Source organism: Cupressus sempervirens, chromosome 10, assembly GCF_028749045.1.
Source record: "Cupressus sempervirens isolate cs-2001-9-10 chromosome 10, ASM2874904v1, whole genome shotgun sequence".
Taxonomy (NCBI): Eukaryota; Viridiplantae; Streptophyta; class Pinopsida; order Cupressales; family Cupressaceae; genus Cupressus; species Cupressus sempervirens.
Genome location: NC_143127.1, coordinates 213,131,932 through 213,150,367, shown reverse-complemented (window position 1 = coordinate 213,150,367; position 18,436 = coordinate 213,131,932).

Genomic DNA, 18,436 nt, shown 5'->3' with positions numbered 1-18,436 from the left:
GGAGTAAGTACAAAGGATTAAGACTCTAAGTTGATCAAGTGACCATAGAGTGCATTGGCATAATGAGTGGAAGAACTCAAGGAGATAGATCTTGAAGGGTGGACAAGCTATCAGCACTACAAGGAAGAAAAGCCAAGAAAAGAAAAGAACTGAAGAGTGATATGAAATCTACAAGGTTAGAGTTGCAATCTTTATCAAGCCAAAACCTTTCTAATACTTTTTTACTATTTTATTAGACATTAAAATCCTACATTTCTAGGTTAGCTTAATAGTTAGGTGGATAAGCCTTAAGAAAAGGATAGAAGATCCCTAGGAGAAGGATAGGAGATCTTCAAGAGAAGGATAGGAGATCCTTAGAGAGGGATAAAAGATTCTTTTAAGAAGGTGACTGTAAATCCCATGGACTTGGGTGGGCCTAATAGCTCTATATAAATCCTTTAACAGGGTGGCATTCTAAGTTGAATGTTCTTAAGTCCTTTAATAGGGTACACTCCTAACAGGGTGTAGAAATCCTTTAATAGGGTCACATCTGACAGTGTGTAAAGCCTTTAATAGGGAAAACCATCAAAAGTGGTTGAAATCAATTTTGTGGGTATCATCCCTACCCTAGTTTTACCTTCTTATTCTTGCAGGGTTTTTGGGTCACCAAAATCCTTTGTGTCATGAGGTGATGCATGTTTACTTTTCATGACTATTTAATATTTAATTGCATGCATGATAATTTCAACTATATGCCATTAAGGATTTGACAAGAAAGTAAAAAGGCTAGTACTTCTGATTCACCCTAATTTTATTAAAAAAATTGTATTGGACATTATTGGACCTTGAATAACTAATTAACCTCCCCTCTTAATTATTCTAAAAGAATTCTAACAATTGGTATCAGAGCCCACTACTGATTTGTTTCAAGGTACTAGCAGCAGGAAGATCAAGATGTTCAAGAGAGAAGTTTCCAAGCTAAATAAAGACAACTTTGTTGCATGAAAAAGTTTGATGAGGCTACACCTTGGATCAATAGGTGAGTATGCATAGACCTCAATCACAATTGATCATGTAGACCCTATAGGAGCCCTCACTACAAAAGACATGAACAAGAAGAAGGAGCACAATCAAGTGATGTTAGAGATTGCTTCAACACTAAGCTATGCCAAGTATGATGACATCAAAGAATGTGATACTGCACATCAAATGTGAAAATCATTATCAAACATCTATGGAGGAGATGATAATGTCAAGAGAGCCAAAAGAGAGAGCCTAAGAGGGAAGTTTGATGACATGAAAATGGAAGAAGGAGAGAATGTTGCTTAGTATGGTGGAAAGATGAAAGAAGTGGTAAGTGCCATAAGAAGCCTAGGAGGATAGTTATTAGAAGAAACAATATGTAGCAAATACTTGAGAACTTTGCTTCCTATCTATGTTATAAGAGTATCAGCCATCCAAGAGCTAAGGTGTGTACTAGGCAACACATTGTCATTTGAAGGAATAATTGAAAGACTCAATGCCTTTGAGCTATCCAACTTTGACAACTACAAGCCATAAAGCTTTGAATCTACATTCAAAGACAAGACAAATAAAAGACAACGAGGAGTTGCAAACCAAGAAAAAGAGTGGAAAAGGAAAGTATGTATCTAGTGACAATAGCACTGATGAAGATAATGTAGACCAATTCGAGGCATTACTAGTAGGATGATTTCACAGAGGAAGAGGCAAATTCAAAGGTAAGATACCAATCATTTGTTTCAATTGTAATGAAGTTGGTCATATTGGAGCTAGATGCACACAAAAGAAAAATTACAAGGATGGAAGCAACCTCAAGAACAAGAAAGAGGACAACAAGGACTACAGAGGTAAAGGCAAAAGATGCTACATTGTTGAAGAAGACTCTGACAAGAATGATGATGAAGTAGTCTATGTGGCTATGAAAGATGAATTAGATGAAGATGAAGCAACTGCCCTGGTAACCTGCATGAAAAAGAATAACAAATGGATCATAGATAGCAGATGCTCTCATCACATGACTAGAGATAAAAGTAAGTTCATTACCTTTATTCAATATGAAGGAAATAGTGTTAGATTTGGTAACAATACACCATGTCAGATCAAAGGGAAAGGTAGTATCAAGATTATTGAAAAGATATCATGGGATAATGCATACTATGTTGAAGGCCTGAATTATAACTTGTTAAGTGTCTCATAGTTAGGCAACATAGGATGCAAGGTTGAATTTGAAAATGGAGTTGCCAAGATCTATGATTCTCAAGGAAGTCTAATAGGAAAAGGTAACCAGACTAGGAGTAATTTGTTACCTAGACATGGAAGATGCTTCTTGTCTCATTGTTCAAACTAATGATGTATGGTTATGGCACAAGAGGATATGTCATGTAAATTTTGACAATCTGATAAGCATTAGAAAAATAAAGAAAGTCAGAGGTCTACCAAAGTTGAAGAAGCCTGATAATACCATGTGCAAACAATGCCAACAAGGGAAGATGACCAAGTCAACTTTCAAAAGCAAGGCTTATACTTCTAATGAAGTATTAGAGCTAGTTCATACTGATTTGTGTGGTCCTATTAAAGTGCAAAGATACAAAGGTGATAGATACATAATGCTATTTATAGATGACTATTCAAGGATGATGACAGTCATGTTCCTAAAACAAAAATTAGACGCATTTCAAATGTTGAAATGGTACTTCACCAAAGTTGAGAAAGAGATTGGAAAGAGCCTAAAATGTCTTAGATCTGATAGATGAGGTGAATTCACTTCAAGAGAATTTAAAGAATTCTGCATTGAAAGAGGAATCAAAAGGCAGACATCAACACCTAGGACTCCACCTTAGAATGGTATAGCAGAAAGAAGGAATGGACTAGTTATTGACTGTGCCAAGACCTTAATGATGGAGAAAAATTTGCACTCAAGTACTAGAGAGAAGTTGTAAGTATTGCAGTCTACACACTCAACAGAGTTCAAGTCAAGAAAGGTACAAATGCAACACCTTTTGAATTATGGTATGGGCATTCTCCTAATGTAAAACATTTCAAAATATTTGGATGCAAATGTTATATATATAAAGAGTCTAGAAATGGAAAGTTTGATGCAAAGAGTGAGGAAGGCACATTTCTTGGTTATTCTACTAGAAGCAAAGCTTATAAGTGCTTGAATGTTAACACTAACAAACTAGTGGAAATCACAAATGTAAAATTTGATGAGCTTATAGAAGCTCAAAGTGTTGAGAACACCAAGAAAGCAGAAGAATACAAGACCTTTGTATACTTTTATTAAGGTATACCTAATAATGGTGAAGTTGCAACTTAGAATGACAATCAACAACAAAATCTAGTATCTTTCAAGTCATAGATAGTGAATGCCGAGCAGCAAACACATTCAAAAGCCGAGCTATAGAATACAGAGAATGTTCATTCAAATTTTGAGAACTATCAATAGGAAGGAAAAGAAGAAATATCTAATGAAAATACACATGAAGATTCAAATTCTGAAAGAGACAACATGCAAACAAGGAAAGAACCAGCATTGGCAAAGTATGTAAGAAGACATAAGCTTACAAATCAAATTATTGGAAACAAAGAGGCAAGACCAATGACAAGGAATAGACTTAGAAGTGAGACATCTTTGCTCAGAAAAATGGAACCAAAAATAGTAAGTGAATCCATAAAGGATGATGACTAGTACAATGCTATGAAATAAGAAATAGAACAAATTGAAAAGAACAAGACATGGACCTTAGTCTCAAGACTAGTTGACAAGAATGTAATTGGAACCAAGTGGGTGTTTAGAAACAAGTTAGATGAGAATGGTGAAATCATAAGAACAAGGCAAGACTAGTCTGTAAAGGGTATGCACAAGAAGAAGGACTAGACTATGGAGAAACTTTTGCTCTAGTTGCCAGAATGGAAGGAGTAAGGACCTTACTGGCATATGCAGCCTTCAAAGGATTTAAAGTCTATCAAATGGATGTTAAGTCTGCATTTCTGAATGGTATACTTGAAGAGGAAGTCTACATAGAGAAACTAGAAGGATTTGTTGATGAAAATAACAAAAACAAGGCATAAAAATTGCATAAGGCTCTATATGGATTAAAGCAAGCCCCTAGAGCTTTGTATTAGAGACTTCACAAGTATCTAGTGCAAATAGGATTTGAAAGAACTGATGATAACAAAAATATGTACATCAAATTAGAAGAAGGTAAGGATATCCTTGTATCTAAAATCTTTGTGGATGACATAAGTTTTGGAGGAAAGGAAGTGCTTTGCAAAAGTTTTGCTGACAAAATGAAACATGAGTTTGAGATGTCTATGTTTGGAGAAATCAAGTTCTTTGTTGGATTGCAAGTACATAAACTAAAACATGGTATATTCATGACACAATCAAAGTACATCAAAGAGGTACTCAAGACATTTGGATTGGAAGACTCCAAACTTGTCAGCACACCAATGGAAATAGGACATAATCTTTCCAAAAATGATGAATCAACTGAAGTCAATCAAACAATGTACAGATCCATGATTGGAAAACTACAATACATTATACCTAGCAAACTAGACATAGCATTAGCAGTTGGAATAATGGCTAAATTCTCTTCTAATCATAGATAAAATCATCTCATGGCAGTAAAAAGGATAATGAGGTATCTCAAAGGAACTGATGATTTTGGCCTATACTACAAAAAGAATGAGAAGTTTGAGCTCAGTGCATACACAAACGCAGATTGGGGAGGCAAAATTGATGATAGGAAAAGCACAAGTGGAGGAGCATTATTCTTAGGTAAAAGGCTAGTTACTTGGACTAGCAAGAAACAAACATGCACATCTCAATCCACTATAGAAGCAGAATATGTGGCAGTAGCAATCAATTGCACAAACATTGTGTGGCTCAAACATCTATTGAAAGGAATGAAAGAAGAGGTAACCAAACCTATGATACTGTATTGTGATAATACAAGTGCTATAAACATATCCAAGAATCTAGTAATGCATGCAAAAACCAAGCATATTGCAATCAAGTATCACTATGTTAGAGAATTGGTGGAAGGGAAACAAGTGAAGATGGAGTACATTTACACAAAGGAACAAATTACAGATATCTTCACCAAACCATTGCTCAAGGATACTTATGAATATCTTAGAGGCAAGTTGGGGGTAAAGTCCCTAACTCAAGTAGTCTAAAGCAAAAAAGGAGCTATCCTACATCAAAAAGGAACAGATCATTGAAATATTAGAAGAATGATGCAAAGGATATTAACAAGAGCAGAAACTCTAGATTAGTCACAAGCATGGTGATAGAAGGAGAAAACATGAGATGCAAAGCTTATATTTAGCATGTTGAAGATGCTACATCTTTGGCATTTATGTCAAAGAGGGATATTTATGAGAAATTGATCAATGAAAGGTAAGAGGGAGATGTATGAGAATGTATTAAAGGAGAGATGAAAGAGGGAGATTCAGAAGAGATAAGAAACTGATCAACAAGCAACTATGAAGGAAGGATCAGGAATATAGAGTAAGGATGCAACAGTCAAGAAGGAGAAGTAGAATAAGGGATTTAGTTTGTATCAGCAAAAGAGAGAGACATGATACAAAAAGGAAGATATGTAATGACAACAAGTTTTCTATTTGGTATATAATTTTGGTAGTAACTAAGTTGATTGATTGATCAGTTTGGTTTGCCATCAATGCCAAAGAGGGAGATTGTTGGAAATGATTGATTAGATCATGAATGAAGAATAATGGAACTGGTAAAGAATGTTTTCAATCATTGTTTTGTCATTGATTTCAAACTTGCTACTTGCAAGAATGATAATTGCTTAAGTGATCCAAATACTATCAATTGGTTGATTGATAAGGAGGAGGCAATCAATAAGATGTAACTAGAGCACCTACAGAAAGGTTGAAGTTATGATGTTGTAATGAAGTATAAGGATCAGCTAAGCCATTGATGAAATAGTGTATTGATGACATACTCTAAGACACATGGAATGGACACAATAAGACACATCAAAGCTGTAAGGTTTAACTAAGTCATTTGTAGAACCTAACTAAGTTCATTTGTGAGTGCCGAGCAAGTTCAACTTTAGTGTGTGCAGATCAATCCTTCAGGTGCCAAGAAAACTCTTCTAGTATCGAGTAACATAGAAGGTGTTGAGCATCAGTAAATGTAGTAGAAGCCAAGTAACATAGAAGGTGTCAAGCATCAGTAAACTAATGATGCCAAGTTGTTGCATTATTGATAAGACAAAAGGATTTGCCAGATTAGTAATGATAAGTTTGTTACATTGAATTTTGTGAACTAGTTGGATGATAAGGATGATGAGTAGATGTCACAAAATTTCATGTAAACCATGCAAACTAGTTTTGAGTGAATACTGATGAACTTATCATGAAGTTTTCAGAAGAAACAATTTGGAGTGAAAATAATATCATTCTTTTAGATCAAATCAAATTGATGAGTGAGAAGATTTGAGCGAGAAATGAAGAACATAACTTCTTTATAAAGAGTTACAGGTCAGAGATCAAAGTGTGGTCGTGTAAACAAGCCAAGAGAAGGCTAGTGTAAAGTGTCAAAAGGAGGACATAGTGAGGAGTAAGTACAGAGGATTAAGACTCTGAGTTGATCAAGTGACCATAGAGTGCATTGGCATAATGAGTGGAAGAACTCAAGGAGATAGATCTTGAAGGGTGGACAAGCTATCAGCATTGCAAGGAAGAAAAGCCAAGCAAAGAAAAGAACTGAAGAGTGATATGAAATTTGCAAGGTTAGAGTTGCAATCTTTATCAAGTCAAAACCTTTCTAATACTTTCTAACCATTATATTAGACATTGAAATCCTACATTTCTAGGTTAGTTTAATAGCTAGGTGGATAAGCCTCAAGAAAAGGATAGAAGATCCCCAAGAGAAGGATAACAGATCCTCAAGAGAAGGATAGGAGATCCTTAGAGAGGGATAGATGATTCTTTTGAGAAGGTAACTGTAAATCCCATGGACTTGGGTGGGCCTTACAGATCTATGTAAATCCTTTAATAGGGTGGCATTCTAAGTTGAATGTTCTTAAGTCCTCTAATAGGGTACACTCCTAACAGGGTGTAGAAATCCTTTAATAGGGTCACATTTGACAGTGTGTAAGGCCTTTAACAGGGTAGGCTTTTAATAGGGAATACCATCAAAAGTGGTTGAAATCAATTTTGTGGGTATCATTCCCACCCCAGTTTTACCTTCTTATTCCTGGATGATTTTTGGGTCACCTAAATCCTTTGTGTTATGAGGTGATGCATGTTTACTTTCATGATTGTTTAATGTTTAATTGCATGCATGATACTTTCAGTTATATGCCATTAAGGATTTGACAAGAAAGTAAAAAGGCTAGTACTTCTGATTCACCCTCATTTTATTAAAAAAATTGTATTAGACATTATTGGACCTTGAATAACTAATTCACCCCCCTCTCAGTTATTCTAAAAGAATTCTAAAACTTAAAGATACTAAAAAGGGCAAGTTTGATGCAAAGAGTGATCAAGGCATATTCCTTGGATACTCCACTAGAAGTAAGGGATATAAGTGTTTGAAGACTAACACTAACAAGATTGTGGAGAGTCCAAATGTAAATTTTGATGAGCATGTAAAAGTCCAAGTTGATGAGTCCAAGAAATTACAGGAGTATATATCCTTTGTATACTTCTATGAAGGAATGACTATTGAAGACAATGCTACAAATCAATTTAAGAATCAGCAACAAATTTCAGTATCTATTGAGTCACAGTCAGTGAATGCCAAGCTACATTTAGAAGTTAAGTTATAGAATGTAGAAAATGCACATTTTGGTTCTAAAAACAATATACATGAGAGAAATGATAAAATGCCAGATGAAGAAGAACAAAATTACTCTAAAATTGAAGGATCAAACATGGAAAGAAGGACAAAACCAAGGTTAGCCAAGTATGTAAGAAGACATCACCCTATAGATCAAATCATTGGTGACAAGGATGCCAGACCAATGACAAGGAATAGCCTAAGAAATGAATCATGTTTGTTGATCAAGGTTGAACCTAAAATAAGGAAAGATGCACTACAAGATGATGACTGGTATAAATCCATGGTAGAGGATATAGATCAGATTGAGAAGAACAAAACATGGACCCTAGTTCCTAGACTAGTTGATAAGAATGTAATTGGTACCAAATGAGTGTTTACAAAAAAACTTGATGAGAATGGTGAGATAACAAGAAACAAAGCCAGACTAGTTTGCAAAGGCTATGCACAAGAAGGACTGGAGTATGGGAAAACATTTTCTCCAGTTGCAAGAATGAAAGGAGTAAGAACATTACTTGCATATGTTGCATACAAAGGTTTCAAAGTCTACCAAATGGATGTAAAGTCTGATTTTTTGAATGGTGTATTGGAAGAGGAAGTTTACATAGAACAACCAGAGGGATTTGTTGATAATAAGATCAAGGACATGGTCTACAAACTGCACAAATCACTTTATGGATTGAAGCAAGCACCTAGAGCATAGAATGAGAGATTACAAAAATATCTTATGAAGATAGGATTCGAGAGAATAGATGACAACAACAACTTGTACATCAAAGCTAAAGAAGGTAAAGACATTTTGATATCATAAATCTTTGTTGATGATATAACATCTGGAGGAAAAGATGTTCTTTGCAAAGATTTTGTTGATCAAATGAAACATGAATTTGAGATGTCAATGTTTGGAGAAATAAAATTCTTTGTTGGATTGCAAGTACATCAATTGAAACATGGCATATTTGTGATCAAATCCAAATACATCAAGGAAATACTCAAAACATTTGGATTAGAAGTTTCAAAACTAGTTAGCACACCTATGACAACAATACATAAGCTATCTAAGAATGATGAGTCAGCTGAAGTGAATTAGACATTGTACAGATGAATGATTGGAAAGCTATAATATGGTGTACATATTAGACCAAACATTGCATTAGCTATTGGAATAGTGGCAATATTTTCTACAAATCCAAGAGAAAATCACTTAATGGCAGTGAAGAGAATATTGAGGTACCTAAAAGGAATTGATAATTTTGGTCTGTACTAGAAGAGAAGTGAAAATTTTGAACTAGGAGCCTACACTAATGTACATTAGGGAGGTAACATTGATGATAGAAAAAGCACCAGTGGAGGAGCACTTTTCTTGAGAAAAAGGTTGATTGCATGAACCAGCAAAAGGCAAAGTTGTACCTCACGGTCCACTACTATAGCTGAATATGTTGTAGCTGCTATAAATTGTACCAATATTGTATGGAACAAACATTTTCTATAAGGTATGAAGGAAGAGGTAACTAAGCATGTGATACTCTATTGTAATAATACAACTATAATCAACATATCAAAGAACCCTATAATACATGCTAAAACCAAGCACATTGCAATCAAGTATCACTATGTAAGAAAGTTGGTGGAAGACAAACAAGTAAAGATGGAATATGTTAGCTCAAAGGAATAGATTGCTGACATCTTCACAGAAGCACTGCCTAAAGATTCTTTTGAGTATCTTAGAGGTAAGTAAGGGGTGATTCCTCTAGCCAAGGCTAGTTGAAGCAAAAGCAAGAATGCCTTGCATCAAATGAGCTAATTGTTAAAAGATATTACACATTGATGCAGAGGATGTTTCCTTTAGGATTCATGCCTAAAGTAGTAGAAGAACTGAAGTTCCAAATCAATCACAAACAAGGTGATAGAGGGAGAAATTGAATGAACCTATAAAAGATACACTTGCATATTAACGATGCTAATATGTCTTTGGCATTGTTGTCAAAGAGGGAGAAGTTGTGAGAAATTGATCAACAACATGTGATCAAATGAAGATAGAGGAAGAAGTTGACAAAAATAATCAAAAGTTGATCAGAATAGCAAAAGCTGAGCAAATACCAAAAAAAAAACCAAAGAACAGGGATATAACAACTAAGAAGGAGAAGCAGAAATGAAGCAATCAAGATAGTAGAAGGAGATGTGAAAATTGATTAATACAATTAACTTTTTGGCATCTGACTTACTGTTCTAACCTAGTTAGAATTTGATTAAATAGTGTAATCTAATGGTTGATCAATTTGGTTTGTCATCAATGCAAAAGAGGGAGATTTTTGGAAATCTAATTGAAAAGCTTATTGTTGAAGATCAAAGAGGGAGATTATTGAAAAGAAGGAAGATTTTTATTAAAAGAATGTTTTCAATCATTGTTTTTTCATTGATGTCAAACTTGCTATTTGTAGGGATGACATTTCCTTATAAGATCCAAGTACTATCACTTAGGTGATTGATGAAGAGGATTTGATCAACAAGATGTAACAAGAGTACCTAAGGGAAAGGTTGAGTTATGATGTTGTAATGAAGTACAAGGATGAGTTAAGAAAATGGTCAAATGATGTATTGATAACATAGTCAATGATACATAGGTTGGTCACACTTAGAAACATTGAAGGAATAAGTTGTAACATGGTTGACTGCAAAGCTTAACCTAAGATCATTAGTGTGTGCCGAGCAAGTTAGTTGAAGCCAAGAAAATTCTCAGTTGGAGCCAAGTAACAGAAATTCTAGTGTGTGTCAAGCATCAGTATTTCAATAGTGCCGAGCTACTGCATTATTCCAAATGATGAAGATTTTCCAAATCTAAGCCAAAAAAGTGGTTATCTTGAATTTTGTGAACTTGTTAGAAGATAAGGATGATGAGCTGGTGGCATACAATTCTATGTAAACTATTTTTGTGCAAATTCAAAAGAATTATTCAAGAAGTTTCTAGAGGAAACAAAATATGGGTTAGATGCAATGAATCCTACTTAATCCATATAAATTAAAATTAAAAGAAGGAATAATCAAGTGGGAAAACAACTCCAAGATTTCTATTTGAGGAGTCACAAACCAAGAAGCAAATGCTACTAATGTTGCTATTGCTAAAGAGCTAAATTGAGAAATGGTTAGAGGGGTGTCAAGGAGAAGACATTTAGAAGAAGAAAGAGCACAGAGGCTCTGCTTCTACAAGTGGTCAAGAAGAGATGATTGCATTGGTACATTGAGCATGGAGACTCAAGGAGACTAAGCTTGAAAGGAGGCCAAGCTGTAAGAGTTGTAGAGATTGAAGGCCAAGAAATGGTATGAGCTGAGAAATGACCTGAGATCTACAAGTTAAGTTGTATGTTGTAGTTAGGTCAAATATTATATAATACTCTCTAGTAATTAAATTAGATATAAAAATCCTATGGGCTTAGGTTGGTTTAATAGTCATTTGTAAATCCTTTAACATGGTGGCATTCCAAGTGAATGTTCTAAAGTCCTCTAACCAAGCCCACTTCTAACAGGGTGGTTAAATCCTCTAACAAGGTTGCATTTAACAGTGTGTTGTAAGTCTTTAACAGGGTAGGCCTTTCACAGGGCATCACTTCAGAAGAGTGAGAATTGAGTAGCATGTTACTAGTGGTTTTTCCCAAATTGGGTTTCCAAATTAATCACTATGTTATGTGTTGATTTCTTATGTGCTATGCTTGCATGTTGATTTACAATAGCTTGTTGATGAAAAAACTTAAAGCTTGGATGAATGAATGGTTGAATGGGCTCACTATACTTAGTGAAAAGTTTGAATAGGATGTTTCGACCTTAAATAAATGATTCACTGGTGCAGGAGCACCTAGGAAATATGCCAAGTTTCCTAAATCATTTTTGGCTTGTAGTGGTCTTGGCTAGACCACATGAATAAGGGCTATGTGATAAAGCCCCAAGTGTGTGAGTTGTGTTTGTAAATAGGTTTTTGTTGTGTTTGAGTTTCCAAGTTGCTTCTATGTTGGCAAAATTGCTTAAATTGCTTGTTAGAGCCTAGAATGGTCAAACACTGACCAAGACCCCAGGAGGATGGGAAACATGGAAAATATGTTAAAAAGTTGTAATTACATGGAAATAGGTTCATTTAACCATGTTTGAGGTCATGGAGCCATTAAATGCACAATAGTGCAAAAGTTGCACTTGGCAACTTTGCAACTTTGCAAAGTTGCTTGACAACATTGACAAAAAGTGCTAAAACTTTATAAGGGCTTCAAGAATCAGTTGGAAACCTATGGGATCTATTGATTCACATGGGTAAGAGGTATTTAAGACCAATCCAAGTTAGTTTGAGGGTTGGCATATGCTTTTGTACGAATTTTGGCATTGGAATGAAGAGCAAACTGAGTATTTTGATGACAGTTTTCTGATTTCACCCTTCATCCACACCTTTAATGGATTGATAGGGTTGCTGTTTTCATGTGATTTTATAGTGTATGGAATGTAGATTCTTTGGTAAAGATTAGGAGTTTTTTTTATCAGTTTCATTACTAGTTTGAAAAATCTTTTTAAAGTTGCCAGTTCGCTGGTCTGTACACAGCAATCAGCAAAGAAATCTCTATAACTTGAATTCCAATGGTGGAACCATGATGGCCTTTTGGAATCAAGTAATAGACTATATAAACAATGTAAATATGTATTTTTGTCTTATTTTGTAGAGGTTTTTTGTTTTTTCCAAGAGGCCCTAGGCGAGTTTGCATACCCGGCTAGGCAATGAAATCAGCAAATAAGTGTTTGAAAGGGGCATAGAATGGGGTGTTGGGTGCAATAAAAATTCATGGAAGGAAAGAATGGTGAGTGAAGGAAGTTAATTCCAGGAGTTCAGTCATTTAGAGTCCATTTGAGTGGTGGAAGGAAGAACTCTCTATATTCTTGTTCATACAAACAAGAAACCCTTGTAAATAGACATATTTTTGGAAATCCCTTGTACGGATGACCTGGGTGTTGCAGACCTGAAAAATATTCAAGGGGAGCCAAAAGGGTATCCAAATCATAATTTTTTTTGAGTACTTCTTAAGGGTTTGAGGAGATATAAGCCAAAAATCAGTTTTGGAGGCCTAATTTTGTTATTAGTCTTGGTAGCCCTCTTAACTATGCAATCTTCAAATCGATTGGAAACCCAATACTCCAATTCACTTAGTGATCCTAAAAACTATTGAATGAGACCTAATACAAGCCTTGGAATTCAATATAGCCAAGAATGCACTCCTGGAAGCCAGTTGTCAAGAATGGTGCAATGAGAGCACTAGGAAGACCCCATGGTGAAATAGAGTTTTGAGTTGATTGGTGAGGATTAGTGTAATAAGGGAATAGAGAGAAGATTCCCGTGGAGTAGGGTATAGGATAAATATCCTAAGAGGCTAGGAGAAAGCCTAAAGTGAGTTCTAGTAGTTGAGGCTAGAACCTTGTTCAAGATCCTCCCCATCATTCACCCACTACCCCCCTTCTCAATTATTCTAAAGCATTTCTAACAGCTACAAGGTGCACAAAGAAAATGAACTACAGAGTAGGCAACAAGCACAAGAACAAAAGAGAAGATGATAACAAAGATTACAAAGACAAAGGAAAAAAGTGCTACATTGTTGAAGAAGAGAATTTTAAAAAAAGTGATGATGAGGTAGTCTATGTAACTATGAAGGATGACTCAAATGGAGATGAGAAAACATCACTAGTAGCTTGTGTAAAAAAAAATGACAAGTGGATTATAGATAGCGGGTGCTCATATCACATGACAAGAGACAACAGTAAGTTTGTTACCTTAACTCAGTATGATGGAAATAGTGTTAGATTTGGAAATGATGCTCCATCTCTAATCAAAGGAAAAGGTTCCATTAAGCTTACAGAGAAAATTTCATGTTATAAAGCATATTATGTTGAAGGTTTGAACTATAATCTTCTGAGTGTGTCTCAGTTAGGCAATGTAGGATGCAAAGTAGAATTTAGAAACAAAACTACCAAAATCTATGACATTGCTGGAAATCTGATAGGAAAAGGAGACCAAACTAGGAGTAATTTGTTTTACATAGATATGGAGGATGCTACATGTCTCATTGTAAGATTTGATTATGTGTGGCTATGGCATAAGAGGGTATGTCATGTCAACTTTGATAATCTAATTAGTATCAACAAAATGAAGAAAGTCAGAAGATTGCCTAAACTAAAGAAGCTTGATAATACAATGTGCAAACAATGCCAACAAGAAAAGATGACCAAGTCAAGTTTCAAAAGCAAAACCTATACTTCCAAAGAAGTACTAGAGTTAGTCCATACTAATTTATGTGGCCTAGTAGAAGTGAAAAGCTACAAAGGAGATAGATATATAATGTTTTTTGTTGATGACTACTCTAGGATGATGACTGTCATGTTCTTAAAGAAAAATATGATGCATTTCAAATGTTTAAGTGGTATTTGGCTATGGTTGAGAAAGAAATAGGAAAGAGTCTAAAGTACATAAGATCAGATAGAGGAGGAGAGTTTACATCAAAAGAATTTGAGACATTTTGCAATGATAAAGGAATTAAGAGAAAAACATCAACACCTATAATTCCCCCATAGAATGGAATTGTAGAGAGAAGGAATAGATCAATGATGGACTATGCCAAAACATTAATGATGGAGAAGAATATTGCTCTAAAATACTAAAAAGAGGCTCTAAGAACAATTTTCTACACCTTGAATCAAGTACAAATCAAGAAAGGTACAAATGCAACACCTTTTGAATTATGGTATGGTCACTCACCAAATGTAAAACATTTTAAAGTGTTTGGTTGTAAGTTCTGTATTCTTAAAGATTCTAAAAATGGCAAGTTTGATGCAAAGAGTGATGGAGGTATATTCTTTGGATACTCCACTAGAAGTAAAGCATATAAGTTTTTAAATTCTTACACTAAAAAAATTGTGGAGAGTGCAAATGTAAACTTGATTAGAATACAAAATTTTAGGTTGATGAATCCAAGAAACTAGAAGAGTACAGATCCTTTGTATATTTTATGAAGGAATGCCTACTGAAAAAGAAGCTGCCAATCAAGTTGAGAATCAAAAACAAGTTTTAGTATCCACCAAGTCACAACTAGTGAATGCCGAGTTGTATCTAGAATCTGAGTTACAGAATATAGAAAATACACATTTTGATTCTAAAATTAGTACACATGAAAGAGTTGATGAGCTACCTAAAAGAGATATGCATAGTGACTCTGAAGCTAAAAGACTAGACATGGAAATAAGGAAAGAACCAAGGCTATCCAAGTATGTGAGAAGAAATCACTCTACTAAAAAAATCATTGGTGATAAGGAAGCTAGACCAATGACAAGGAACAAACTAAGAATTGAATCATGTGTGCTAAGCAAGATTGAACCCAAAATAGTAAAAGATACACAACAAGATGATAATTGGTGCAAAGCTATGGAAGAGGAGATTAAGTAGATAGAGAAGAACAAAACTTGGACCTTAGTTCCAAGACCAACTAATAAGAATGTGATTGGTACCGAGTGGGTATCTAGGAACAAGCTAGATGAGAATGGTGAGATCACAAAAAATAAGGCTAGACTAGTCTATAAAGTTTATGCACAAGAAGAAGGACTGAACTATGGGGAAACATTTGCTCACGTTGCAAGGATGGAAGGAGTAAGAACTCTACTTGCATATTGTAAGAATTTGGTTTAGGCCAGAATTCACCCAAGAACTAAGAACTCAACACAAGCACAATAGTAGACCAAAATAGAGAGAGTATGATCAAAATGATGATATTCATTCAATATGCCAACTTAAGAGTACACTAGGAGTGCCTATATATAAAGGCCTCAAAAGAACTTCTAGAATGCATAGAAGTCAGCATCATGATAAGTCATACAATGAGGCACATGTCCACTAGATATGGGTTATCCTCCATTAAGCATGAAATTAAGTGTGATGATGTGATGATAAGCCTACAGTGGTGTATTATAGAAATTAGTGGTGTAGACAACATGTGCTAAATGAGGAGTGTGAATAACTATGTTGTCAACATGACAACTCAATGAATGATGCATACTCCTGTGTTGTAGACACCATGTGGATAATTAGAGTTGCACACTTCTATGAGAGTACACAAGCTCCTAAGTGTCTCACCTAAATAAATAATTAAATAATGAAAAATAATTAAATAATGCATTAACCTAAGTAATATTAAGTAAGTGTAAATAGTAAAATACCTATTTACACCAACACCCCCCCTTATGTGCAACTTAGGGGAATGCCCTTAAGCTTATAAAATCTAGGATACAATGCAAGATGGGTCCTGGGTACTAGGCCATGTTAGGTACCCATGTACATAATGAAGATGCAATCTCTCATAAAGTGGAGAAAGAGGGAAAACCACATGGAAAAAACCCTCTCCCAAAAAGAGAGATAAAGGGATACATGTATGGATGGAGTAATCAAGACCCCCCCATTACGACATACATCCAATATATACGTAAGAGAATGATGAGAAGAGGAAGAGAGATAGGATAGGCTCCCCCCCCCCCCCCCCCCCCCTTAAAGAAGAATGCCAAATAGTGACTGCTCTGATGAAGAAGCTGATCCAAGATTGCAGAATGGTGTTCCTCCCCTTAGGAAGAAACAATGCCAAAGGTACAAATGAGATGCTTCTGCTATGTGTGGAAAGAATCCCATGGATAAGTGATGTCTCTGAAACCTGCTAAACTAGCTGAAGAACCTATCTCAAAGAGCTGTCTATCTCTACAACTGATGAAGAACCCTACTACAACTATTGATCATAAGTATCCACAATCACTTCAACCTATGAGGATTGATCATGTAGAGAATGAATAAGAAGGTTGAATAAAACCCTTGTGAGAACTGAAGAAGGTGATTATGCATTAAGAAGAAGAGGTAGATCATCAATATTTTTCCCCAAATTTGTCACTAAACATGTACCTAGAAGACTGGATGTACCCTACTATTCTAGACCTATCATTATGGCTATGTATGCATGTGGACTAAACTGATATAGTGACCTCTCGCTACAACTATCGATAGAACCCAACGTGTCTGAATCTATTGAAGCACTATCATTGTTGTCACTATTAGTTTCCACATTTTATGATGTGCAGAGAGGAGTAGAGGACAAGCTAGGTGAACTTTCCTCAAAGTATACATCCTTCTCCACAAAGATTTGATGTGTCTATGGATCTAGAAGTCTGTATGCCTTTACATTATCTTCATAACCAACAAAAGTAAAAGGTTGAGGTGACTGTTCATTGCATCCCCTAGAAGAGCTATTTGCCCATGTAAGAAAACCAAAGACTCTAAAGTGTGTCACAATAGGTTTCCTGCTGCACCATGCCTCAAAAGGAGTTTTTCCTTCTAAGGCTAGATGAGGAGAATGATTAAGAATGTGAGTGGCACTATTGATTACTTCATCTTCTAATAATGGATCTAGAGACTTGGCATGCATCATGGAACTTTCCATAGACTTAAGAGTTTGGATCCTCAATGTTGCAACATCTATCTTATGTGGACTAAATGCTGGTGGAGTCTAAAGATCAATGTGCTCGAGTCTACAAAAGTCTATAAATCTTCTGTTCACATACATGCTTCCATTTTCCATTTGAAGTACTTTGATGGCTTTCTTGGATTTCCATTCTACGTGAGTCTTGAAGGCTAGAAAATTTTCCAACACTCCATTCTTTTTATGAAAGAAAAAGACCCAAGTGTATCTTGAAAAGTCATCAATGAAGGTAAGTATATAGCAACCCTATCTGAATATAAAAGGACCTACTAATACCATGTGAACCATCTGTAGAACACTTGTTTCTCTTGAAGACTTCCGTCTTTGTAACTTCCCCTCTAGATGCATATCCAGTGAATGTATTTAACATTGACCCTTAGAAAAGTCAATTTGAGGTAGACCTTTCACCATTTGGTTTGTGCAAAGTTGCTAAAGATAGCGAAAGTCAAGATGACCATACCACTCATGCCATAATTGCATGTTTGAATTAGATTGAGATAACAAGGCCTTTGAAGGAGGCTTGGGCACAAAATGGGAGAAAGAGTATAACCATTTGTTATGATTCACTTTCCCCACTACAACCAAGGAATCATCTTTAAGACTATGCACGTGTACTAATTCTGGAAGGAACCCAACTCTATGTCCATCTTTAAGGTGAGTGATTTGGTAGATTGATAAGAGATTTCAACTTAGGTTTGGAACATAGAGAACATCTTGAAACTCTCCATTTTCCATTTCCATGTTTCCTTTTCCTTTAACTTCCATTTTTCTATAATCTCCCATGAAGATGTGTGGTACCTTAGACTACTTCATTGAAGAAAAATTATCCTTTGAAGAACCCATATGATATGATGCACCTAAGTCAAATATCCATTCCTTTGAAGAATTTGAATTTTCATGAATGCTTACCCTCTGCCCTTTGAATCTATAGAAGACCCTTTAACCTTGCAAGCATTAGGAAATGAAACATTATGTTTCTTCATGATGTTGATCAACTCATCAATCTTTTTAGGATAACACTCATGCTCTTCATGATCCAATTTCTTGCAATAAGTGCACTTTTTCTTCTCCTTATTGTTGTCCC